The sequence below is a fragment of the Bubalus kerabau genome, chromosome X, assembly GCF_029407905.1.
Source record: "Bubalus kerabau isolate K-KA32 ecotype Philippines breed swamp buffalo chromosome X, PCC_UOA_SB_1v2, whole genome shotgun sequence".
NCBI lineage: Eukaryota > Metazoa > Chordata > Mammalia > Artiodactyla > Bovidae > Bubalus > Bubalus kerabau.
The window spans coordinates 11,047,558-11,073,877 of record NC_073647.1 but is presented as its reverse complement, the minus strand read 5'-3'; the positions used below and the strand labels follow the sequence as shown (position 1 = coordinate 11,073,877).

The following is a 26,320-nucleotide window of genomic DNA, read 5'->3' as shown; positions in this document are numbered from 1 at the left end:
TTGGAGTGTTTTTTGTTTTTTTTTTTTTTTTGTCACTATGTTGAAGTGTTGGCATTGGGTATAGGTAATTGCAACCACAGCAGAGCAGTTTTATCAGTCAATCTATAGTTTGACTGAAGCTGGTTACCTTAATTGTTAGAGTATTATGATAGTTAGATACGCAATATATATCCAGTCTCCACATAAACTTTACTGTTTACTCTGGTCACAGATTTCAGCCCTACTCTTGACCAGTGTCTGGACAAATCTATTGATGATCATAACAGAGAATAGTTTAGAGAACATGAGAAGGTTCACTATGTCACATTCTTAAAACCTCAGAAATATCTTAATATATATGACTTAACAGATAGCAGAGTCTTTATGAGTTAGGACAGGCTAAGTATGTTGCAGTCACAGGCAGGATCCCAAGTATCAGTGGCTTAATGCAACAAAAGTTTATTTCTTGTTTTCACAGAGTCTACTGTGGGTCCTAGATGAGTCCTATAGATAGCTGTTCCTCATATGATGGCTCTTGAATCCAAGGTGCTTTGGTCTTTGGGCCTTGCCATATCAAGGCATTCTTCATGGTGCTGTGCCAGGGAAAGAGAGGTGCTGAAGGCTTGCACATGAGTATTTAATTGCCCCAAACCAGAAGCAATAGAGGATTACTGCTCATATTTTATTTTCACATGGCTCCACCCTAACTGAATAAAAGCTGACAAATGCAGTCTTTCCCTTCTCTATTCAGAAAGGAAAGATAACTAGATATTGGTGAACAGTGTAGCCAACACCTGTATTGTCCCATTTAACATCCCTGGAGCACATTCAATTTCAGCACAGCTGTAGTGGACAGTTCATCCCTTCTCATGCACTCCACAGTGCCTCTCTGCTTGTGCATCTCAGCACTGTCTCCAGATTTTTAGAAAGCTACTCAACTCATACAAAGGTGCATCCTGGGAAAGTGATAGTGTTAAAGCACTTGAAACTGATGCTGCTGCTAAGTCGCTTCAGTCTGTCTGACTCTGTGCGACCCCATAGACGGCAGCCCACCAGGCTCCACCATCCCTGGGATTCTCCAGGCAAGAACACTGGCGTGGGTTGCCATTTCCTTCTGCAATACATGAAAGTGAAAAGTGAAAGTGAAGTCACTCAGTCGTGTCCGACTCTTCACGACCCCATGGACTGCAGCCTACCATGCTCCTCCGCCCATGGGATTTTCCAGGCAAGAGTACTGGAGTGGGGTGCCATTGCCTTCTCCAAAAGCACTTGAAACTAAACCTCAACAAATATAAGATAGGAGGTCAGTGGATAAATGTTCCAGCTATCCAATATTCCGTTGTGGTTCAGCTGGTAAAGAATCAGCCTGTAGCATGGGAGACCTGTGTTCAATTCCTGGATTTGGAAGATACTCTGCATAAAGGAAAGACTACACACTCCAGTTTTCTGGCCTGGAGAATTCCAAGGACCAGTCCATGGGGCCTCAAAGAGTCAGACACAACTCAGCGACTTTCACTATTACAGTATCCAATATTTCAGAGGGAAAATTTCTGAAGTGCTTTCTAAATGATTTCCCACAAAGTCTCCACAAAGTATTGTTACTTGTCCTTCCTAGGATTACTTCCCACATAAACTATCTGTACTCTTGTTCTTGTTTCAGGATCCCCTATCAGGAGAGGCCAAACTAATCAACTAGGAATGTCACAAAGCCAATACTTTACAGAATGGGTTGGGAGCCAGGAGGCTTGTGTTGCTGGCCGAGTCCACCATTCACTAACTTCATGACCTTTGGCATATCAGTTCTTATGACAGCCTCACCTTTATTTTCATCTTTAAGATGAATTGTTTAGGCTTGAAAATCTTCAATACCATTTCCAAATATGATGCCCATAATTCTGTGATTAAACTCTGACTCTGTTTAGGGTTATTAAGACAATCATAGAGATCAGCAATTCTTCATCATCAAAGAAGAGGAAAGGGGAAATTATTTTAAATATTAGCCAGAGGGTTTCCAGTTAGATCCAAGAAAATCAATTATGTAAAGTTTAAAAAAAAAAAGAATTCGTTATTGGTAATTTTTAAGATCAGGATTACTGCATTTATTTGGAATAGTACCTAACTAGGTGACTCTTACATGACCTCCTACTTTTGATTATATAAGATATTTTGGTTGTGGTGAAAATCATTCACTAGCAGATATGATGATTTGGTTGCCCTTAATGGCCTCTCTATCCCTATTTTTTTGAGAAAATCAAAGGGATAAATATCAATAAATAAATGTATATCAAGGACTTGGTTGAAATAGCAGTTTTCCATGGGATGTCCACACTTACTTACTTTTCCTACAGTAATAACCTTAGCTGACATTCAATAAACACTGTATGCCAGATATTTGGCTAAATAGGAAGGAGAGAAAAGAAAGCCTTCCTCAGTGATCAATGCAAAGAAATAGAGGAAAACAATAGAAAGGGAAAGACTAGAGATCTATTAAAGAAAAGTAGAGATACCAAGGGAACATTTCATGCAAAGATGGGCACAATAAAGGACGGAAATGGTATGGACCTAACTTAAGCAGAAGATATTAAGAAGAGGTGGCAAAAATATACAGAAGAACTATACAAAAAAGATCTTCATGACCCAGATAATCATGATGGTGTGATCACTGACCTAGAGCCAGACATCCTGGAATGTGAAGTCAAGTGGGCCTTAGGAAGCATCACTACGAACAAAGCTAGTGGAGGTGATGGAATTCCAGTTGAGCTATTTCAAATCCTGGAAGATGATGCTGTGAAAGTGCTGCACTCAATATGCCAGCAAATTTGGGAAATTCAGCAGAGGCCACGGGACTGGAAAAGGTCAGTTTTCATTCCAATCCCAAAGAAAGGCAATGCCACAGAATGTTCAAATTACCACATGATTACACTCATCTCACATGCTAGAAAAGTAAAGCTCAAAATTCTCCAAGCCAGACTTCAGCAGTACATGAACTGTGAACTTCAAGATGTTCAAGTTGGATTTGCAAAGGCAGAGGAACCAGAGATCAAATTGCCAACATCCATTAGATCATCAAAAAAGCAAGAGAATTCCAGAAAAGCATCTACTTCTGCTTTATTGACTATGCCAAAGCCTTTGACTGTGTGGATCACAACAAACTGTGGAAAATTCTCAAAGAGATGGGAACACCAGACCATCTGACCTGCCTCTTGAGAAATCTGCATGCAGGTCAAGAAGCAACAGTTAGAATTAGACATGGAACAACAGACTGGTTCCAAATTGGGAAAGGAGTACGTTAAGGCTGTATATTGTCATCCTGCTTATTTAACTTACATGCAGAGTACATCATGCAAAGTGCTGGGCTGGATGAAACACAAGCTGGAATCAAGATTGCCAGGAGAAACATCAATAACCTCAGATATGCAGATGACACCACTGTTACGGCAGAAAGTGAAGAAGAACTAAAGAGCCTCTTGATGAAAGTGAAAGTGGAGAGTGAAAAAGTTGGCTTAAAATTCATCATTCAGAAAACTTAGATCATGGCATCTGGTCCCATCACTTCATGGGAAATAGATGGGGAAACAGTGGAAACAGTGTCACACTTTATTTTTTTGGGCTCCAAAATCACTGCAGATGGTGACTGCACCCATGAAATTAAAAGATGCTTGCTCCTTGGAAGAAAAGTTGCGACCAACCTAGACAGCACATTAAAAAGCAGAGCATTACTTTGCCAACAAAGGGCTGTCTAGTCAAAGCTATGTTTTTTCCAGTAGTCATGTATGGATGTGAGAGTTGGACTATAAAGAAAGCTGAATGTTGAAGAATTGATGCTTTTGAACTGTGGTTTTGGAGAAGACTGTTGAGAGTCTCTTGGGCTGCAAGGAGATCCATTCTGTCTGTCCTAAAGGAAATCAGTCCTGAGTATACATCGGAAGGACTGATGCTGAAGTTGAAACTCCAATACTTTGGCCACCTGATCAGAAGAACTGACTCATTGGAAAAGACCCTGATGCTGGGAAAGATTGAAGGTGGGAGGAGAAGGGGATGACAGAGGATGAGATAGATGGATGGTATCACTGACTTGATGGACATGAGTTTGAGTAAACTCCAGGAATTGGTGATGGAGAGGGAAGCCTAGCCTGCTGCAGTCCTTGGGGTCACAAAGAGTCAGACACTGCTTAGTGACTGAACTGAACTGAATAAAAATTATCTTATTTAGTGTTTATAGGATAGATGAAATTTATACTGATATAAAACATATTTTGCTGGTGAGGAAGCTAAAGCTCAAGGAGGTAAAGTTTGTCTTCCCAGGATTACATAGCCATAGTGAGTGGCATGGCAATGACTCAAAATCAAGTGTGTCTGATTTTATTGCTTGAATATATTACCACACCATGTTGCCAATCTAGAGTATTTATTGATGCTCCCAGTATAAAATTTGAGGTCCTACACAACCATCATCATCATCCTCAAGAAAAAGAACAAAGAAATAAAAAATTATTTTCAAACAAATTACTACTTAATAAGGCAAGAACTTACTAATGCAAAAAAGCAAAATGGCTGTCTGAGGAGGCCTTACAAATAGCTGTGAAAAGAAGAGAAGCAAAAAGCAAAGGAGAAAAGGAAAGATATAAGCATCTGATAGTAGATTTCCAAGAATAGCAAGGAGAGATAAGAAAGCCTTCCTCAGAGATCAATGCAAAGAAATAAAGGAAAACAACAGAATGGGAAAGGCTAGAGATCTCTTCAAGAAAATTAGAGATACCAAGGGAACATTTCATGCAAAGATGGGCTCAATAAAGGACAGAAATGGTATGGACCGAACAGAAGCAGAAGATACTAAGAGGTGGCAAGAATACACAGAAGAACTGTACAAAAAAGATCTTCACGACCCAGATAATCACGATGGTGTGATCACTGACCTAGAGCCAGACATCCTGGAATGTGAAGTCAAGTGGGCCTTAGAAAGCATCACTACGAACAAAGCTAGTGGAGGTGATGGAATTCCAGTTGAGCTATTCCAAATCCTGAAAGATGATGCTGTGAAAGTGCTGCACTCAATATGCCAGCAAATTCAGAAAACTCAGCAGTGGCCACAGGACTGGAAAAGATCAGTTTTCATTCCAATCCCAAAGAAAGGCAATGCCAAAGAATGCTCAAACTACTGCACAATTGCACTCATCTCACACACTAGTAAAGTAATGCTCAAAATTCTCCAAGCCAGGCTTCAGCAATATGTGAACCGTGAATTTCCAGAAGTTCAAACTGGTTTTAGAAAAGGCAGAGGAACCAGAGATCAAATTGCCAACATCCGCTGGATGGTCGAGAAAGCAAGAGAGTTCCAGAAAAAACATGTATTCCTGCTTTATTGACTATGCCAAAGCCTTTGACTGTGTGGATCATAATGAACTGTGGAAAATTCTGAAAGAGATGGGACTACCAGAACACTTGATCTGTCTCTTGAGAAAACTATATGCAGGTCAGGAAACAACAGTTAAAACTGGACATGAAACAACCAACTGGTTCCAAATAGGAAAAGGAGTACGTCAAGGCTGTATATTGTCAACATGCTTATTTAACTTATATGCAAAGCACATCATGAGAAACGCTGGGCTGGAAGAAGCACAAGCTGGAATCAAGATTGTTGGGAGAAGCATCAATAACCTCACATATGCAGATGATACCACCCTTATGGCAGAAAGTGAAGAGGAACTAAAAAGCCTCTTGATGAAAGTGAAAGAGGAGAGTGAAAAAGTTGGCTTAAAGCTCAACATTCAGAAAACGAAGATCATGGCATGTGGTCCCATCACTTCATGGGAAATCGAGGGGAAACAGTGGAAACAGTGTCACACTTTATTTTCTTGGGCTCCAAAATCACTGCAGATGGTGATTGCAGCCATGAAATTAAAAGACACTTACTCCTTGGAAGGAAAGTTATGTCCAACCTAGATAGCATATTCAAAAACAGACATTACTTTGCCAGCAAAGGTCTGTCTAGTCAAGGCTATGGTTTTTCCTGTGGTCATGTATGGATGTGAGAGTTGGAATGTGAAGAAAGTGGAGTGCTGAAGAATTGATGCTTTTGAACTGTGGTGTTGGAGAAGACTCTTGAGAATCCCTTGGACTGCAAGGAGATCCAACCAGTCCATCCTTAAAGGAGATGAGTCCTGGGCGTTCATTGGAAGGACTGATGCTGAAGCTGAAACTCCAATACTTTGGCCACCTCATGAGAAGAGTTGACTCATTGGAAAAGACCCTGATGCTGGGAGGGATTGGGGGCAGGAGGAGAACAGGAAGACAGAGGATGAGTTGGGTGAATGGCATCACTGACTTGATGGACATGAGTTTGGGTAAATCAGAGAGTTGATGATGGACAGGGAGGCTTGGTGTGCTGCGATTCATGGGGTTGCAAAGAGTTGGACAAGACTGAGTGACTGAACTGAAGGCAAGAACATGCACTTGTGAATTTAGGAAAGTCTTCTGGTAACTCAGTTGCTCATGCGTTTGCCTGCAATTCGGGAGACCTCGGTTCGATCCCTGGGTCAGGAAGATCCCCTGGAGGATGAAATAGCAACCCACTACAGTATTCTTGCCTGGAGAATTCTACGGATAGAGGAACCTGGTGGGCTACCGTCCATGGGGTCACAAAGAGTTGGGCACGACTGAGTGATTAACTGTTTTCAGGATAATTAGGAGAAATGAAGGGAATTTCTATTCCTTACTCATAGCCTTCTGATTAGTTGTAGGATCACTCTACTGAAATGCATGTATAATAGTTTAACATTTTAATGGCTTAGAGTTGGGGTTAACTGTGGGAAATTCTTCCCATGCTTTTAAGAAATCATTCTCCCAAATTCATACAGTGATTTAGTTTTTCAGTACATATATGTTCATGTTCCGATCCAGTTCTTAGCCCTATCCATTAGTTTCCATAAATACTGAAAAGGAAAAACATTATTCTTTGTTTACCTTTATGAAATATAAAAATATAAATGGACACAGTAAACAAAGTTCACTGAATGTATTTGCTTCCATGGTTTCATACCTTTCAACTATAGAATGGGCTAATGTTTGTATCTTCTTTGTATCCTGTATTCTGGAAAGAAGGAAACATGCTGAATGGGTAATGAGGAAGAGTGGTTGGATGAAGTTAAAGGGAAGTCTGCCTTCTCTGGTCTCAAAGAGATTTATATGCATAAAAAACTACCTTTTTATGAATTCCTCCTGAAGGATGTGTGAATGTATCATTTCTAAATCAGAAACAGGCTAGTTGTGTGTGCCTTTGTTTTGAATATTATTGAGAAGGCATTGCATTTTGAGCTTGTTTAGAGATCACAAGAGAGAACTGGTTAAGATGTTTGTGCAAATATTTTGAATAGTGTAAACTGATGCGTATAACTATTAGCCAGGGTTATACCTCTGTTGGTAAGAACAATTTTCTTCTCTTTTTGCATATTATGTACATAAGAAAGGTTCCAGATTTTGGTGGAATAGAAAATGTCTCTTCAACTTTTAAAGAGCATCTCCTTTATAGAAGTATTGAATCAGAAGCATAGAAGAAAGAAAAAAAAAAAAAAAAAAAAACATGGCAAAGACAGTCACCTTTCATGGCCAGTAAAATTGGAACCTTTTATCTTTTTATGGTCAATTTACATTTAAATGGAGAGACCCTTTAGTGCTGATGGAGGTGATGGGGGGAAATGGTATCTGCATCATGAATAATAAAAATCAGGGGGAAATGTCAGCTTTTCAGCCTACTGGCACATTTTGTTGCTATGACAACAGAATGCAAAGTGTTCTCTTAAAGGGAAACATGACGATTTGTTGGGGATTAAAGCAAAACTCACTCAACATAATATATTTAAATATAATTTAAATTCATAAATACCAAGGGTATACTGAAAAAGACTTAAAGTGCTCTGATTTTTGAGGAGATGTAATTATGAGAAGAGTCATGCTGAAGGTAGTGAGGAAAAGCATTAAGATGAAACTTTTCTGTCCCTCCAATTCCTCTTAGAACCCAAAAAACCACAGCCATTAGTAGGCCCATCTGGTGTGGAGCCAGAAATTGGCACCAAATGGAGGTAGATCCTTTTAGTTCTCAGACATTTAAGCAGCCTGTGTTTTAACATTCTCACCGCATATATAATTTTTTTATCTGAGCCCATGTTAATTATTTTTTAAACCATTAAACCTGGCTTGAACTCAACTAAACCAAACATTAAAATTTTCCATGTTGCAGAGTGGCACCTGCCTACCTATTAAAAGAGGTAATGCTGAGAAATGGTTATGGAAATTCCCCCATTTGAAATTCTGTAACTGGGGCGGTCTTAAGATGGTGGAGGAATAGGATGGGGAAACCACTTTCTCCCCCACAAATTCATCAAAAGAACATTTAAATGCTGAGTAAATCCCACAAAACAACTTCTGAATGCCGGCAGAGGACATCAGGCACCCGGAAAAGCAGCCCAGTGTCTTCGAAAGGAGGTAGGAAAAAATATAAAAGACAAAAAAAGAGACAAAAGAGGGAGGGACGGAGCTGCATCCCGGGAAGGGAGTCTTAAAAAAATAGAGAAGTTTCCAAACACCAGGAAACACTCTCACTGCCAAGTCTGTGGCGAGCCTTGGAACCACAGAGGGCAACGTAACTGGGAGGAAAAATAAACAAATAATTAAAACCTACAGATTACGTGCTCAATGGTAACTCCCCCAGTGAAGAAGCAGCACAGATCCCTGCACCCGCCACTAGCAAGCAGGGGCTGCGCAGGGAGGCGCGGGCTGCATTGCGTAGCATAAGGACCGGGCCTGAATGCCACAAGGGCAGTCTGAGGGAACTAACTTGGGCTAGCAAACCAGACTGTGGGATAGCTACCATAAGAAAAGCCCTAACCTAAGACACCACCAGGCCCGCTCACAGAACAAAGGACTGAACAGAGCTAGTTGGCTGCAGACCATTCCCCTCTGGTGACAGGCAGCCAGAGCCAGAAGGGGGCAATCACAGCCCCAGAGATACATTATCTACCAAACTACAAGCAGGCTTCTTTGCTAACTGAGACTTCTTGGGGTTCTGGACGATCAACATCCGCCTGAGAAGCTGCACTTGTCGTACACCAAGAAAACCAAGCGGCAGGGACGGGGGAGGTGATAAGTCGCAGTGACCACGCTCACCAAACACCTCATCACCTGAGCTGCTCGGATCTGGGAAGGGCACAAAATGCAGGCCCAACAGAGTCTGCGCCTCTGAGGACTACCTGAGTGCCTGAACCTAAGCGGCTTAGACCTGGGAGGTGCATGCAGCCCAGGGCCGGCCTCAGACGGTTCCTGGAGGAGCAACCTAGAGCCTGAGCAGTGTGGGCAGGGAGGGCACATGCGCTGTGAGCGGGGGCCGGCCCAGTGTGGCTGAGACACTGCGAGCACACGCCAGTGTTATTTGTTTGCAGCGTCCCTCCCTCCCCACAGTGCAACTGAACAAGTGAGCCTAAAAATGTGTCCACACCATCCCTTGTGTCAGGGTGGAAATCAGACACTGAAGAAACCAGCAAACAGAAGAAGCTAAAACAGAGGGAACTGCCTTGGAAGTGACAGATGCAGTAGATTAAAACCCTGTAGTTAGTACCAACTACGTAGGAAGGGGCCTATAGAGCTTGAGAAATATAATCCAGACCAAGGAATTATCTGAAAATGAACTGACTCCGCACTGCCCACAACAACACCAGAGAAAATCCTAGATATATTTTTACTATCATTCTTTTTTTTAAATATTTTTAATTTTTAAGTCCTCTATTACTCCTTTAATTTTCATTTTTATAACCTATTACTTTGCAAAAAAAAAAAAAAAAGAGAACTTATTTTTTTAAAGCAAACTCCACATATATATATGGAGGGAGGAGATAGAGGCGACCTGGTAGAGAAAAAGGAGAGTCCAAAGGGGGAGAGATAAGTCAGGCCAGTGATCTTGCTCCCAAGTAAAAAATGAGTAATGAAGATTGGGTTCTTAAAGGTACAAAATTGATAACAAATACCAAAAAGCAAGGATTAAAAATCTAGAGTAGAGGTTGGATTTTCAAAAATACAATATTAAAGAAAAGAAAAAAAAAGTCACAAAAATTATTAAATATATATATTTTAAATATATATATATATATAGATATAGATATAGATATATATAAGCTCTATACAGTCAGCAAAAATAAGACCGGGAGCTGACTGTGACTTTTTTCCATTTCTTTTCCATGGGGATGGTCTTGATCCTTGTCTCCTGTACAATATCACGAACCTCTGTCCATAGTTCATCAAGTATTCTATCAGATCTAGTCCCTTAATCTATTTCTCACTTCCACTGTATAATCATAAGGGATTTGATTTAGGTCATACCTGAATAGTCTAGTGGTTTTCCCTACTTTCTTCAATTTAAGTCTGAATTTGGCAATAATGAGTTCAGATCTGAGCCACAGTCAGCTCCCGGTCTTATTTTTGCTGATTGTATAGAGCTTCTCTATCTTTGGTTGCAAAGAATATAATCAGTCTGATTTCAGTGTTGACCATCTGGTGATGTCCAATACAGTATAAACCACCCTTATGGCAGAAAGTGAAGAGGAACTAAAAAGCCTCTTAATTAGAGTGAAAGAGGAGAGTGAAAAAGTTGGCTTAAAGCTCAACATTCAGAAAACGAAGATCATGGCATCTGGTCCCATCACTTCATGGGAAATCGATGGGGAAACAGGGGAAACAGTGTCAGACTTTATTTTTCTGGGCTCTAAAATCACTGCAGATGGTGATTGCAGCCATGAAATTAAAAGACGCTTACTCCTTGGAAGAAAAGTTATGTCCAACCTAGATAGCATATTGAAAAGCAGAGACATTACTTTGCCAACAAAGGTCCGTCTAGTCAAGGCTATGGTTTTTCCAGTGGTCATGTATACATGGGACAGTTGGACTGTGAAGAAAGCTGAGCGCTGAAGAATTGATGCTTTTGAACTGTGGTGTTGGAGAAGACTCTTGAGAGTCCCTTGGACTGCAAGGAGATCCAACCAGTCCATTCTAAAGGAGATCAGCCCTGGGTATTCTTTGGAAGGAATGATGCTAAAACTGAAACTCCAGTACTTTGGCCACTTCATGCGAAGAGTTAACCCATTGGAAAAGACTCTGATGCTGGGAGGGATTGGGGGCAGGAGGAAAAGGGGACGACAGAGGATGAGATGGCTGGATGGCATCACCGACTTGATGGATGTGAGTTTGAGTGAACTCTGGGAGATGGTGATGGACAGGGAGGCCTGGCATGCTGCGATTCATGGGGTTGCAAAGAGTTGGACACAACTGAGCAATTTAACTGAACTGAACGCATATATATGGACTTTAGAAAGATGGTAATGATAACCCTGTATGCTAGATAGCAAAAGAGACACAGATGTATAGAACAGTCTTTTGGACTCTGTGGGAGAGGGAGAGGGTGGGATGATTTGGGAGAATGGCATTGAAACATGTATAATATCATATAAGAAACGAATTGCCAGTCCAGGTTTGATGCAGGATACAGGATGCTTGGGGCTGATGCACTGGGATGACCCAGAGGGATGGTACGGGGAGGGAGGAGGGAGAGGGGTTCAGGATGGGGAAGATGTGTATGCCCGTGGTGGATTCATGTTGATGTGTGGCAGAACCAATACAATATTGTAAAGTAATTAGCCTCCAATTAAAATAAATAAATTTAAATTTAAAAAATAAAATAAAATTCTGTAACTGTAGGAAATAAGAATTTCCCAGTGGTGGAGAATATATTCTATTGATTTAGATTAGCCTAGGTGGGGTTCTGATGTTTGATTTTATCAGTATCAGCTCAAAATTGTCCTTGGAGAGCTATTGCTTCCATACCCAGGTAAGATGCTTGTAGCCATGGCAGGTATCACTTAATTGATCATGGAGCTCTTTTATGCCAAGCCTGGAAGCAGTTTTTGGCATCCTTCTCAGCATAGTGCTTTAGGCAAGCAGCAGCCACTATCTATTTTTTGGAATTAGCACAAGAGATGAAACCATTTCGCTAACTATCACTCCTATATTGCATTCTGGGTTTGGGGATGAAAAAAGTCAGCTCAGGTCTTCCTTCTTTCATTAAGTTTCCCTGGTTGCTCCAGTCCACACTTCTTTCTTCTTCCTTGGAAAAACCTTTTTACCTTTATAGTTAGTGTCAAATATTGTATCCTTTAGTTGTGCCATGGATCTTAATTCTCTCCCCAAATATGTATTTGAGAGCCTTTTCCAAGTGACAGTTATGACAGAACTTTTATCAACACTGTAATTCATGCCTCTTTCTACATTGGCCATGGCACTAGAGTGTCAAAATTATTTGTCTGATTTTCTATCCATAGCTATAGAGGTTGCTGACTATTAGAGAAGGGGCAAAATAAAGGGCCAAGTGAGGCATTTTTGTTTGTTTCATTTTGTTGATTTTTTTTTAAATTTGGCTCAGTGCCTATAATCAAAATAAAAGGTAGTTAAGATTTTTCTTTGATGTCCTATAGCAACCCATTATCCCATTCCAATATGTGGGACTCTGTTATCTTATCACAGAAGAAAAGTATATGATGAATTGTGATAAGGAATTTCATATGTTATTCTTCTGGAAATGTTTTAATTTCTAAATGGATATCTGCATGCTATATCACTTCACTTGTATCCTACTCTTTGCAACTCTCTGGACTATAGCCCACCAGGCTCCTTTGTTCATGGAATTCTCCAGGCAAGAATACTGGAGTGGGTTGCCATTTCCTTCTCCAGGGGATCTTCCCAACCCAGGGATCCAACCTGGCTCTCCCACATTGCAGGCAGATTCTTTACCGACTGAGCCACCAGGGAAGCCCTTAGAAGGGGTAATATTTAACCCAAAGACTATATTTTCAGTGGAAGAATTCGAGGCACTATGATATGGGGGAAATATGAACAATAAGATATTTGGGGGAGAAGAATGGCTCATATCATGGCATTTGAATAACCATCTACTCTAACTATACATAAGGCTACTATTGCTAAGTGAATGGTAACTGTGTTCATTTGTTTTAGTCCTTGTTGGCATAATGCCATCAGCAGCCCTGTGGGTTGCTCACCTGCATTTGGTTTTTGAGTGCTTTGGTATATGCTAATCCAATGGGAAAGTTGCTATTAAATTGACACTGATCACATTAAAATAGCCATGGGAACAAATTCATTACCCCGATTTGCTGCTAGCCATCACATGTTAATCTAGAAAAATAAAACTGTATGTTGGATCATCAGACTGCAGAAGTTCTGCTTCTTGGCTTTTCTTCAAATGCCATCAGTCCTAAGCAAAATTTCAAAATAGTTTGAGGGAGCTCTAGATTTCCCCAAAATTCTTTTCTCTTTTTAGAGACACATACATGGTTCCCAGGGGTTCGAATGCTTGCTCCTCTTTCTTAACAAACCATTTTTAACTGTTATAATACAAAATACAAGGATACAGGGCTTCCCTGGTGGCTCAGTGGTAAAGAATCTGCCTGCCAATGCAGGATACATGAGTTCAATCCCAGAGCTGGGAAGATCCCACATGCCGCAGAGCAACTAAGATTGTGCGGCACAACTATTGAGTCTGTGAACTGCACCTATTGAGCCCATGTGCTGCAACTACTGAAGCCCATGCACCTGGAGTCTGTGATTAACAAGAGAAGCCACTACAATAAGAAGCCTGTGCATGGTCACTAGAGAAAAGCCTGAACAGCAACAAAGACCTAGCACAGCCAAAAATAAATAAACAAATAAAATAATAGAAAAGGATACATTCATAAGGGCAGATGTTTAGCATTCCTCCATGAATTGAAGTGATATTCTTTGCTTTTATCTTTTAAAAAATTGTATTCATTAACCATCAAAACTTTCCCAATGACCATTAATCTTAGGTAATATAAGCCTACAGTGTTGAGGAACAGCATGATATGAAGAAAGTTATATAGACTTTGGAATTAGACCAACCTGCCTTTGCTGCTGCTGCTAAGTCGCTTCAGTTGTGTCTGACTCTGTGCGACCCCATAGACGGCAGCCCACCAGGCTCCCCTGTCCCTGGGATTCTCCAGGCAAGAACACTGGAGTGGGTTGCCATTTCCTTCTCCAGTGCATAAAAATCCAGTTAATTCACTAGTTATTTCATTTTTTTGCAACTCAATCGAAGCACTGTCTAGTACAGGGGCTGACGTTAGTCCTTACCCAAGCAGTAGTCTAGAAACAAATACAACTATATTTTGTATCCTGCAGTAGTTCAAATGCTGTAAATTGTATGTTGTGATTGAATACAAAATACATCAAACGAGGTTGTTTTTGTAACCTCATTTTCTTTATGTGTAAAATGGGAGCAATAACCAACATCACAAGTTTGTTTTGAGAATGAAATGATAAATATGTATAAAGTGTTTGGCACAGTGAATATTTTAATTTTCTCCCTCTCTCTTTTCATCTTCATCACGTGAGTAATTTTAACTATTTCTGCAAGTATGATCTAGGAAAGGAATAGTTCATAAACCCTATGTGTTTTCACTAACACATTGTTAATTCTTAAAAGGAAGTTTTTACATTATTGGAAAACTGAAAGAGCAGAATTTTGTATGAGCTGTCATGTGTATATAAAAAGTCATCTTTTTTTGTGCTATTAGATTTCAAGCCTCAAAGCCCAATAAGTTGTTATGACCTTGCCAGCAATAGCTCAAACTCCTGCTATTAAATGTGGGATGCCTCACATACCATTCCAAAATATTGGCTTTAGCAACGAATGAATTATTAAACGTCAAATTGTTATTTCCCGTGACAGTTTCCAAATGGACTGGGTCTGCACTAACAAGTAGTGAAATGTGCCTCCAGCCGCCTTGCAGCTGTGGAAGAAACGGATTGCAACTCCAGTGGACTCATTTTACCTGGCAGCAGAGCACTGGAAGGCTCGCCCATCTGTCAACACACATTTCTCTTCCAATCTCCTTGAGCCCCTTCTTGAGTTCTTTCTTGTTTGAAGAGAAAAGCCAGAGCTATTCAAAGTGGTGGCTTTTTATAAGGGCATTTCAAGTACAGTCAGCGCTAGAAAGTTTACTTACGTGGTGTTCGTGTTGTGGATTATACTCATTTGACTCTATTCTCTTTGCTTGCTAGTATTCTCTTCATTGCTTCACCCACCAAGTAAGTATATTGAAAAATAACAGATTCATTAATTAAATATAAACCAAACAGGCTCTAATAACTCAAAGCAAAGAAAAAGCCAATTAGAAAGTTCTTTAGCCTGAGTTCTGTTTGTACTTCAAATGAAAAGGAAAATAATTTCTAAAATCAAGTTAAATTATTTATTATATGTGTTGATAAATAAGTTTTACAGGAGCATAGGTCCACTCTCTGAAACGTGTAACATTATCACTTACTCATGGCTTTCAAATGGCATGAGTAATGGCTGACATCTCATTAAATATAAGCAAATGCTTGTCCAGACCATTCTTGTTAACTGGGACTACCTGGGATGAAACTGTCACTTGTTCACTGTTATAAACATTAGCCCTCTAAGCCCACTGTATCTGTAGGCAGAAACATTCATCAGTGATGATTGAAATATTTCCTTATTAATGCACTTCTCCCGCTATTTCTGGGTAGGAAGTGAGCTAGGAGATTTAGTTCAAGTACCATTTGGTGCTGATGTACCATTGTGCAGATTTTAAGATTACTTCAACTGGTTGAGTAGAAGCAGCTTACTCAGTATAATTGCAGCTTCTCAGCTATCATCCAAGAACCTGAGGGAAAGTAAGACAGAAAGAAAGGGAGAAAGAAAATCAGTGCTTAAGAAGATGGTATTATGCCTTGGCTTACTAAGGTTTTGTGTCTTTGACTAGCCATACATAATCTGCTGAAAGCGTATTCAAAGATATACCACTTTGCTGAAGTAGCTTAGAGAAAGGAAATACATGCCAGGCAAGAGTACTGGAGTGGGTTGCCATTGCCTTCTCTGAGGAAATATATGGGAATGCTGTTAATCATCCTGAATGTTAAAAGGCACAGGTAGCAGAGTTTTTTTGTCAATGAATTTGTCTATCATTCTCTATTATCACTAATGTCTGTACAGATTTTCTTACTTCCCTTCTGTAACTTTTTTTTTTATTGAAATATGGTTGATTTACAATGTTGTGTTAATTACTGCTGTACAACAAAGTGATTTACTTATACATATTTATACATCCTTTTTAATATTCTTTTCCATTGTGGTTTATTGCAGGATATTGAATATATTTGCCTGTGGTACATAGTAAGACCTTGTTGATACAGTCCATATATAATAGCTTGCTAACCCCAACCATATACTCTCTTCCTCCCCACTCCCCCCATGGCAACCACCAGTCTGTTCACTATGTCTGTGATCCTGTTTCATAGATAGATTCATTTGTGTCATATTTTAGGTTCCACATATAAGTGAAATCATATGGTATTTGTCTTTCTTTTTCTGATTTAGTTAACTTAGTATGATAATCTCTAGTTGCATCCATGTTTCTGCAAATGGCATTATTTCATTCTTTTAATGGCTGAGTAATATTCCATTCTGTATATGTATCACATCTTCTTTATCCATTCATCTATTGATGGATATAAAGGTTGTTCCCATGTCTTGGCTACTGTGAATAGTGCTGCTATGAGCGTAGAGTTGCATGTATCTTTTTGAATTATAGTTTTGTTCCGATATATAACCAGGAATGGGGTTGCAGGATCATATAGTAATTCTATTTTTAGCTTTCTGAGGAACCTCTATACTGTTTTCCACAGTGGCTTGTAGGAGGGTTGTACATTGTAGGAGGATTACCTTTTCTCCATATATTCTCCACCATTTGTTATTTGTAGACTTATTAATGCTGACCATTCTGACTGGCGTGAGGTGGTATCTCATTATAGTTTTGATTTGTTGAGCATCTTTTCATGTGCCTATTAGCATATCTTTTTTAGAGAAAAGTCTATTTAGGTCTTCTGCCCATTTTGGAGTAGAGTTGTTTATTTGTTTTGTTGTTGAGTTGTATGAGCTGTTTTTATATTTTGGAAATTAAGACCTCATTGCTCTCATCATTTACAGACATTTTCTCTCATTCTATAGGTTCTCTTTTCATTTTGTATGTATGTGTGTTTGTTGTTCAGTAATGTCTGACTCTTTGCAACCTCATGGACTATAACCTACCAGGCTCCTCTCTCCATGGGATTCTCCAGGCAAGAATTGTGGAGAGGGTGCCATTCCCTTCTCCAGGGGATCTTCTTGACCCAGAGATTGAACCCAGGTCTCCTCCATTGCAGGCAGATTTTTTACTGTCTGAGCTGGTGGATGACTATGGGCAGCAGGTGCTTTGGGAGACATTCAATTGTATAGATGCCTACTTTTGTAGGCTCAAGAAGTACTTAGATACTTGTTATTTATTTTCACCACTCATTCTTTCTTTCTTTAGCTACTTCTAGTCATTGGCCTTATAGTTAATGAAGCATATCATAAATATTAAGGAAAGTAGGCTGACTAGGATGACTGAAAATACTCACACAAATCTACAGGGCTTGAAATCACAATAATTAAAAAATAAATGGGACTTTACAGAGGTGGCATACATCTCCATCAAGGATAGGTATTTCTTTTTCAAAACAAAATTTGTGTTTTTATTTTTTTGATGTTCAGATGAAACAATAACTAAATGCTAAAAGCTAGGTAGAGATAATTTTTTCTTTCTTTCTTTTTTGTTTTTTTTTTTAAAAAAAAACGTTTTATTTTGTATTGGGCTATAGCCGATTAATGATGATGTGATAGTTTCAGGTGAACAACAAAGGGACTCAGCCATATGTATACATGTATCCATTCTACCACAAACCCCCCTCCCATCCAGATTGCCACATAACATTGAGCACAGTTCCATATGCTATACAGTAGGTCATTGTTGGTTATTTGTTTTAAATATAGCAGTGTGTACATGACCAAGGGATATGTATTTCTGATATCTAAATTTTGTTTTTTTGTTTTTTTATTTTTGAATGACATCAGCAAAAGTGGTAGAATGAAGACCTCCAAAAATTCTCTCCTCCATAAAATCAATAGAAACACTGACAAAAACGGTGCAAATCAACTTTTATTAAACTCTAGGAACTATTCAAAGGCAAGTGGTGATTCAGTAAGCATTTATTCAATAAAATGGCTGAATCTGCAAGAGAACAATGAATTTTGAAAAGTGAATGTGTTAGTAGCTCATTCCATGTCTGACTCTTTGCGACCCAATGGACTTTAGCCTGCCAGGCTCCTCTGTTCATGGGATTCTCCAGGCAAGAATACTGGAGTTGGTAGCCATTTCCTTCTCCAGGGGATCTTCCTGACCCAGGGATCAAACCTGCATCTCCTGCCTTACAGTTGGATCTTTACTATCTGAACCACCAAGGAATTTTATTTTAATTTGTCCTATTCTCATCCCATCTTTTCCAACTCTGTGGTAGCTTTGAAAACCAATGTCTTGCAATTACAGTGAAAACTAGCAGCTTAATTGCCTATGTAGCATAATAAGATCAGAGCTCCTCCAAATCCTCATTTCCAATGAAATGACTTTATTTCAATTGTTTGGTGACTCTTTGGATGACACTACTCACTAGGCTGACTTTGATCTGACTCAGACTCAAACCTCTCCCTATGAAAACAGTCTATTTCCCAGGCATGTTTATGAAAATAATCAGAAGCAATTTTTGAGCATCATGGCTGGCTGAGGTAGTGGATAACAGTTGGATCAAAAATGTGCATGTGTGCCAAGCTGTTTCAGTTGTTTCTGACTCTCTGTGAACCTATGGACTATAGCCCACCAGGCTCCTCTGTCCATGGGATTCTCCAGGCAAGAATATTGGCATGGTTTGCCATGCCCTTCTGCAGGGGATCTTCCTGACCCAGGGATTGAACCCGTGTCTCTTACATCTACTTGCAATGGCAGGCAAGTTCTTTACCACTAGTGCCTCAAAAAGCTTAAATGGAAAAATTGAGAAATGAGATATCTTACAGTGAGGTTTTGAAAACCTCTGACATATTCTTGGGAATCTAGAAGTTCACAAGCATGTGTAGGGTTGTTAATGTTAACATGCCTAGGAAAGAAGTGAGAAGGCCCTAATCTCTCACCTGGCTAATCTCAAGGCTCTACATAAGCAGAAAGTGAAGGCTAAGGTGAATTTTATGGATGAATTTTAGAAATGAGGCCAAATATGCACACAGAGGCCCTCAACAAAGACTAAGAGACAGGCTTTTAAAGATATCTCTGTATACTCATTATTTGACCACATTGATAGCCAGGCAGAAATATCAGTAGCCACATATGAAAAAGAATATTAAATTTACAGATCTAATTCAGAAAATTCAAAGTAAAATAAATAATAGCAACAAAACAGCTAAAACAACAAAACCCTTGGGAAGGTACAAAATCTAATTTCGAGTTGTCACATTGTAATATTCAAAATGTCCAGTTTTCAACAAAAATTACAAGACATTCAAGGAAACAAGAAAAGAATAGCCTGTACACAGGGAATAAAGCAGTCAATAGAAACTATCAAATCTTGGAATTACTGCAGAAACATTTTAAATCAGCAATTTAAAATATGTTCAAAGGATTACAAGAAATCATGTTTAAAGGATAAAGGAAGATATGAAAGCAATATCTCACCAAATAGAGAACACCAATAAGGAGATATAAATTAGGAAAAAAGAGAACCTAACAGAATTTTCAGAGTTGAAATGTAACAAAAGCTGAAATAAGAAATTCACTATAGAAGCTCAATTGCGTATTTGAGAAGACAGAAGAAGCCATTGGATTTATCCAGTCAGAAGAATAGAAAGAAATGCTAATGAATACAAATAAAGAGTGCCTAAGTGACCTGTGGGACACCATAAAGTATACTAGCCATGCATAATAAGTCTAAATGGAGATGAGAGAATGGAAAGTATAGGAAGAATATTTGAAAGAAAAATCACCGAAAGCTTCCCAAATGTGAGGCGAAACATTAATATATACATCCAAGGAGCTCAATGAACTTACAGAAGAATAAACTCAGAGACCCATACCTAGACATAGCATAATCATACTGTCAAAAGGCAGAGACAGAATCTTGACAGCATCGATAGAAACAAGTTAATCCATAAAGAGGACCCTCAGTAAAGTTAATAACTAACTTTTATTATAAACCATGTACATCAGGAGGCAGTGGGATAATACATTTTCAAAGGGCCCAAACTAAGAAACTATAACTGAAAGTTTTATGTTAAGCAAAACAGTCCTTCAAAACTAAAGAATTTAATACATTCTCAGGTAAACAAAACAGAATTCTTGGCTGGAAAACCTAGTCTATAAGAAATACTATTGTAAGTCCTTTATGCTGAAATAAAGTGGCACTAGAGAGTAACTCAAATCTACATGAATACCAGTAGAAAGGGTAAATATAAGTGATAATATGATGGATTTTTTTTAGACCTCGCTTTTTCTTCTAATTTAACATACAACTATGTAAAGAAACAATTGTAAATCTGTGTTAATGGATTCACAATGCATAAAGATATAATTTGTATGACAATAACCATACAAAGGATAGAAGTAAAGTTTTTCTATACAATTGATATTAAGTTGGTATTAATTTGACCTAGGTTGGTATTATTAACATGCTAATTATAATTCCTAGAAAAACCACTAAGTAAGAAAGCAAAAAATGTATATACTTGAAGAAGGAAATTAAAATTGCATACTAGAAAATATCTATTCATCACAAAAGATGGTGATAGAGGAAAAGAGAAATAAAAGTTAACAAATAAAAGACATATAGAAAACAAGTAGCAAAATGGAAAATGTAAATGCTAACTCATCAGTACATCATACTCATTACATGTGTGTGTGTGTGTGTGTGTGTGTTCAGTCATGTCCAACTCTTTGTGACCCCTTGAATTTTAATCTGCCAGGCTCTTCTGTCTGTGGAATTTCCCAGGCAAGAATACTGGAGTGGGTTGTTATTGTCTGCTCCAGGGGATCTTTCTCACCCAGAGATTGAATCCAGGTATCTTGCATCTCCTGCACAGAGTGGATTTTTTACCACTAGCGCCACCTGGGAAGCCCCCTAAAGTACATACTCATTCCATAAATATGGATTAAAACTTCAACTGAAAGATAGACATTGAAAGAATGGGCAAAAAACATGATTCAACCATATGCTCTCTAGGAAAAATACACTTTAGATTCCAAAACACCCCCCCAACAAAAAAAAGAATTGAAAAACATGCACCATGCAAACATTAACCAGAAGAGAGCAGGAGTGACAAAATGGACTTTAGAAAAAAGCTGTTAATAGAAATAATGGAGAATATTTTAGAGTGATAAAAGCATCCATAAAAAGATATAACAATTATAAACATGTAGGCACCTAACAGCAAAGCACTCAAATACATGAAACAAAACTAGCGAGAACTGAAGGGAAAAATAGATCATTTATAATACTTGGGGATTTCAGTGCCCCACTTTCAATAATGGATAGGACAGTGAGGCAGATCAAAAGCAAATAGAAGTCTTGTATGACACAATGAACTAAGCAGTCCTAAACAGACTTCTAAAGATCACTCTGCCTAACAAAAACAGAATTTACAATCAAGTGCATATGGAACATACTTTTATTATTACTATTATTATTATTATTGACCACACCACGTGGTTTATGGGATCCTAGTTTCCTGAACAGGGATAAAACCTGGCCCCTCGGCAGCCAAGGCTTTGAGTCCTAACCACTAAACAGGGAATTCCCCTGCACATGGAATATTCTTGAAGACAGACCACATGTTAAGGAATTAAATCATATGAGCCATGTTCTTCAAAAGCAAAGGAATGAAATTAGAACTCAATAAAAGAAATATGGTAAATTCACAAATGTGTGTAAATTTTTAAAAATACACTCATAAATAACCAATGGTTAAAGAAGAAAATCACAAGGAAAATAGGGCAACACTGAAATAAATGAAAATGAAAACACAGCATATCAAAACTCATAAGATGTGATGAAAGCAGTGCTTAGAGGGCAATTTATAGTTGTAAACACATATTCAAAAAAGAATGGTAAGATATGAAATCAATAGCATAGTTTTACAATTTAAGGAGCTAAAATATGAGCAAAATAAACTCAAAGCAAAAGGAAGAAAATAATAATGATTATAACAGAAATAAGTGAAATAGAGAATAGAAAAAAATAGAGAAATCAGCAACACTGAAAATTCCTTTTTTTGAAAAGATCAACAATATTGACAAAACATTAGCAGCACCAATCAATAATAAAAAAGAGAAGACTTGAACTACTGAAAAAAGAAATGAAAGGACGTTACTATGGAACTTACAGAAAAATTTTAGAAGTAATATAGGGAAATACCACGAAAATTTGTATAGTAAATTTAATAACTTAGATGAATTTGACAAATTCTTGGATTCAAATTACTGAACCTGATACAAGAATAAATAGAAAATTCTAATAAACATATAACAAGAGATTGAATCAGTAATTAAAGAATTTACTATGAAGAAAATCTCAGGATCACTTGAGTTTATATACAAATTTTACCAAACATATGTTCTTATCAGGTCTTTTCTCAGCATGCATCTTGTCCTGCCTATGCATCTGGCTTTCTCAATTTCTTGGTTTTTGTAAGAGGTTTTCAAAACCCTTATTCTTCAATGTATCTCTCTCTAGGTTTTATTCCCAGACTTTCTGTGTGTCTACAATTTACCCCAACTCTAATATTTTGCCTCAGGTATCCATAGAGTGAAAATGAGATAAAATCCATTTTGTTTGCTCATGTTGCTAAATGACCATTTTCAGGGATCTCTTTGTCAGTTTTTATAGTATTGCGAATTTGTAGGAAAGGAAGAAACCTGGGGAAAAGAAAAATTGTGAAGGTAATAACACTTGATGACAATTCAGTGGAAGTAGCAGTGGCTTGTTCTTTTGCCCTTCAAAAGAATTTGAAGGGTATTTGAGAAATACCCTCTACTGAGCCTCTTTTCTATGCTGAGAAAGTTCTGAGTTAGACAAAACAAAGGCACGTCAGCCCTTCAGGAGTTCCCAGACGCACCAAAACGTAAGAACACAGTCCTCTTAGGGCAAGTTCTATTCTGTTTTCTCCAGAATCAGGGACATATATAGGGAATTAGTAATGCTGTCTTCAGAATTGTTGTCAGATTGGAGAGGAACGTGGAATGAGGGTATGTTAAAAAGCCACAGTGCTCTCCTGCTATGTTTAAGTCATCTTTTTCTAGATCCAGCATTTGCTTATATGCTGTAAACCTTGAACTAATTTGAAAAGTTCCCATGGAAATTCACTTTGAGAGTTCGTTTGCTTATTTTTCTGTTTCTGTAGAAGGATAGGCCTTTGGAGTTCCCTATTCTCCATTTTCTTTGATTCATGAGTTTATTTTTTAACCTTTAGTAGATTAATTCTTCATAATCAAAAAAGAAGAAATGACTGTTTGTCCACCAACAATGTAATACTTTCCTTATCCATGGAGTATAGTAAAAGGAATGAAGCAGGAAAGAAGACAAAATACTCTTCTGGTGATCATACCACATGAAAATAGAAAAAAAGAGGGAGGGACTAGTATTCTAACACTGGGCTATAGAATATATTTTAGTGACAATTTCATCACTAGGCATCTAGTTTTTTTAGCCAACATGTCAACCTCTATTACTAGGTGTCTGATAGCCAAATGTTGACAGTCTTCTGTTCTGAAGAAAGATAATTCTGGTGATCTTTATGATGAACAAATAAGAACCTGGTAAACCAGAGAGGTTTAGTGGGTCACCCAAAGCCACAGAGTTAAGAAAATACAGTTCTGTGAATTTAATTCAGGATTCTGACTCTAAAAAATGTTACTGTAGTACATTACCATGTTGATTTTTTTTAGAATGGTAAACATTTAGTCATTAATTTACAGGCTTAAAAAAGAATAAGTATTTCCTGTTGACTTCAGACATTGAGTAAAAGAATGAAAAATTAATTGATGAATTTGCAAATCATATGACCTTGTTGAAGACATAAGACAAACTTGAGTATAAGCTATAACTGTAGTAGATATTGGTACTTGTACTCATTCTACTTTGCTTACTGTGTCTGCATTTTTATTCATCATCCTTTCCCCTTGATGTACTTTGAGAGGAAGAAGTTGACTGCCAGCTTTATGAGTAGCTTAGCATATTTCATTATCCTGGCTTGGCCCAGTCATTGGTTCTGGGCTTGACATGTCATCTAAGTGGGCTATTCAGGATGAATCTCCATATTCTTTCTTGGAATACTAAGCAGAAACACTTTTTTTTTTTCTCTTGAGTGGCAATGTATGTGAATTGAAAATCTCTAGTAGTACAGCAGTATTCCAGCAATGATGGGAAACAGCTTTAGTGTCACATTGAGACTATGGAAGCAGAAGGAAATCAGGTGCCTCAAGACATTACTGATACACCAAAGCAGACAATCCTTTTGTCTCTGCCTTTTCTCTGGACTTAAAGATCCGTTAGATAACAAATACTTCTAATATTCTAGAAGACTGTGGCTTTTCAGTTGCTTATAACAGAATGTGTAAACTGATGCAGAAATTTCCAGAAAATAAAGGGAGAAATTGATAATTCTGTATATGTAGGACTGAAAATTAGAAGCATCCTGCTTGGTTATACAACCTGTATAAAGTCAAACTGCTTGCAACCTGAGGATTCGTATGATTTTTCATGCCGTAGAACACTTGTCTAACATCCAACCCATCTTTACTGAAGCTCCTCAGAATATTCTAAACAGCGTTTTAGTTTTAACAATCAGTAAAACCTTTAACGTCCTCTCCAGCCATCTACACACACACACACACACACACACACACCATTCATCTCAGCAAGACAGATGACCATAATCCCCTCCACATTCCTTCATAAATACCTCAAGCTTTTAACTAGGAGAAGCTTGCTTTAAGTCTTTTCCCTAATATCTACCCTGATTTCCTCTTTTATGTTTATACTTTTCTCTTCCATAAGAAATTCTCAGCTCATTTAATCAGTTTGATAAACTAATCAATCTGGTTTTACTCCATTCATTCATTAACCTGATCTGTACCACAGTGGCCTAGGAGTCTAGCTAACAAAAAATAGTCCTCCTTAATTGAAAGAAGCCTTGAATAATTCTTTGTCTTTCTTCTTCTCTGTTATATTTATAAAATAGAAGTGTTAGAATTTTAAAACTTTAAGAAGGGCCTTAAATCTTGATCTAGAGATCTCTTTTGTCTTTTTATACAGTTCATGAGGTTCTCATGGCCGATATACTGGGGTGGTTTGCCACTCCCTCTTCCAGCAGATCATGTTTTGTCAGAACTCTCTGCTATGACCTGTCTATCTTGGGTGGCCCTGCACAGCATGGCTCATAGCTTCATTGAGTTATGCAAGCCCCTTTACCATGACAAGGCAATGTTCCATGAAGGGAGAAAGAATACACGGAAGAACTGTATAAAAAAGATCTTAATGAACCGGATTACTATGATAGTGTGGTTAGTTACCCAGGGGCAGACATTCTGGGGTGTGGAGTCAAGTGCGCCTTAAGAAGCACTTCTGTTAATAAAGCTAGCAGATACGATGAAATTCCAGTAGACCTATTCAAATCCCTAAAGGAGGATGCCATCAAGGTTTTTCATTCATCATGTCAGCAAATCTGGAAGACCCAGCAGTGGGCACAGGACTGGAAAAGGTCAGTACTTATCCCAATTCCCAAGAAGGGTAGTACCAAAGAATGTGCTAACCACCAGACAGTTGCACTGATCTCCCATGCTAGTAAGGTCATACTTAAAATTTTTCATGCTAGGCTTCAGTATTATGCAAGAATGTCCAGATGTCCAAGCTGGGTTTAAAAAAGGAAGAGGAACTAGACATCAAATTGCCCACATCCACTGGACTATAGAGAAAGCAAGGGAATTTCAGAATAACTAATCTATTTCTGTTTCATTGACTATGCTAAAGCCTTTAACTGTGTGGATCATGACAAACTGTGGAAAGCTCTTGGAGAGATGGGAACACCAGATCATCTTACCCGTCTCCTGAGAAACCTGTATGTGGGTCAAGAATCAAGAGTTAGAAACCTGTATGGAACAACTGATTGGCTCAAGATTGAGAAAGGAGTACAACAGGGCTGTCTGCTGTCACCCTGTTTGTTTAACTTATATGCTGAGCACATCATGAGAAATGCTGGGCTGGATGAGTTACAGGCTGGAATCAAGGTAGGTGTGAGAAACATCAAAACCTCAGATACGCAGATGATACCATTCTAATGGCAGAAATTGAAGAG

The 26,320-nt window shown here is 38.4% G+C and overlaps 1 long non-coding RNA gene across 8 annotated transcripts in view; it reads left to right on the top strand.

Annotated features, from left to right (window-relative positions):
- The window catches only part of LOC129639603 (uncharacterized), a 206,896-nt gene that overhangs the window by 171,635 nt on the left and 8,941 nt on the right, over positions 1-26,320 (top strand). For 5 of the 8 annotated variants that reach the window (XR_008708493.1, XR_008708498.1, XR_008708488.1 and 2 more), the window contains one exon: positions 14,783-16,658. This is a non-coding gene — a long non-coding RNA (uncharacterized LOC129639603). Of the gene's footprint in view, positions 1-14,782; positions 16,660-26,320 lie in introns of those variants that run through there. The other 3 variants (XR_008708495.1, XR_008708490.1, XR_008708492.1) reach the window with 2 other exon arrangements.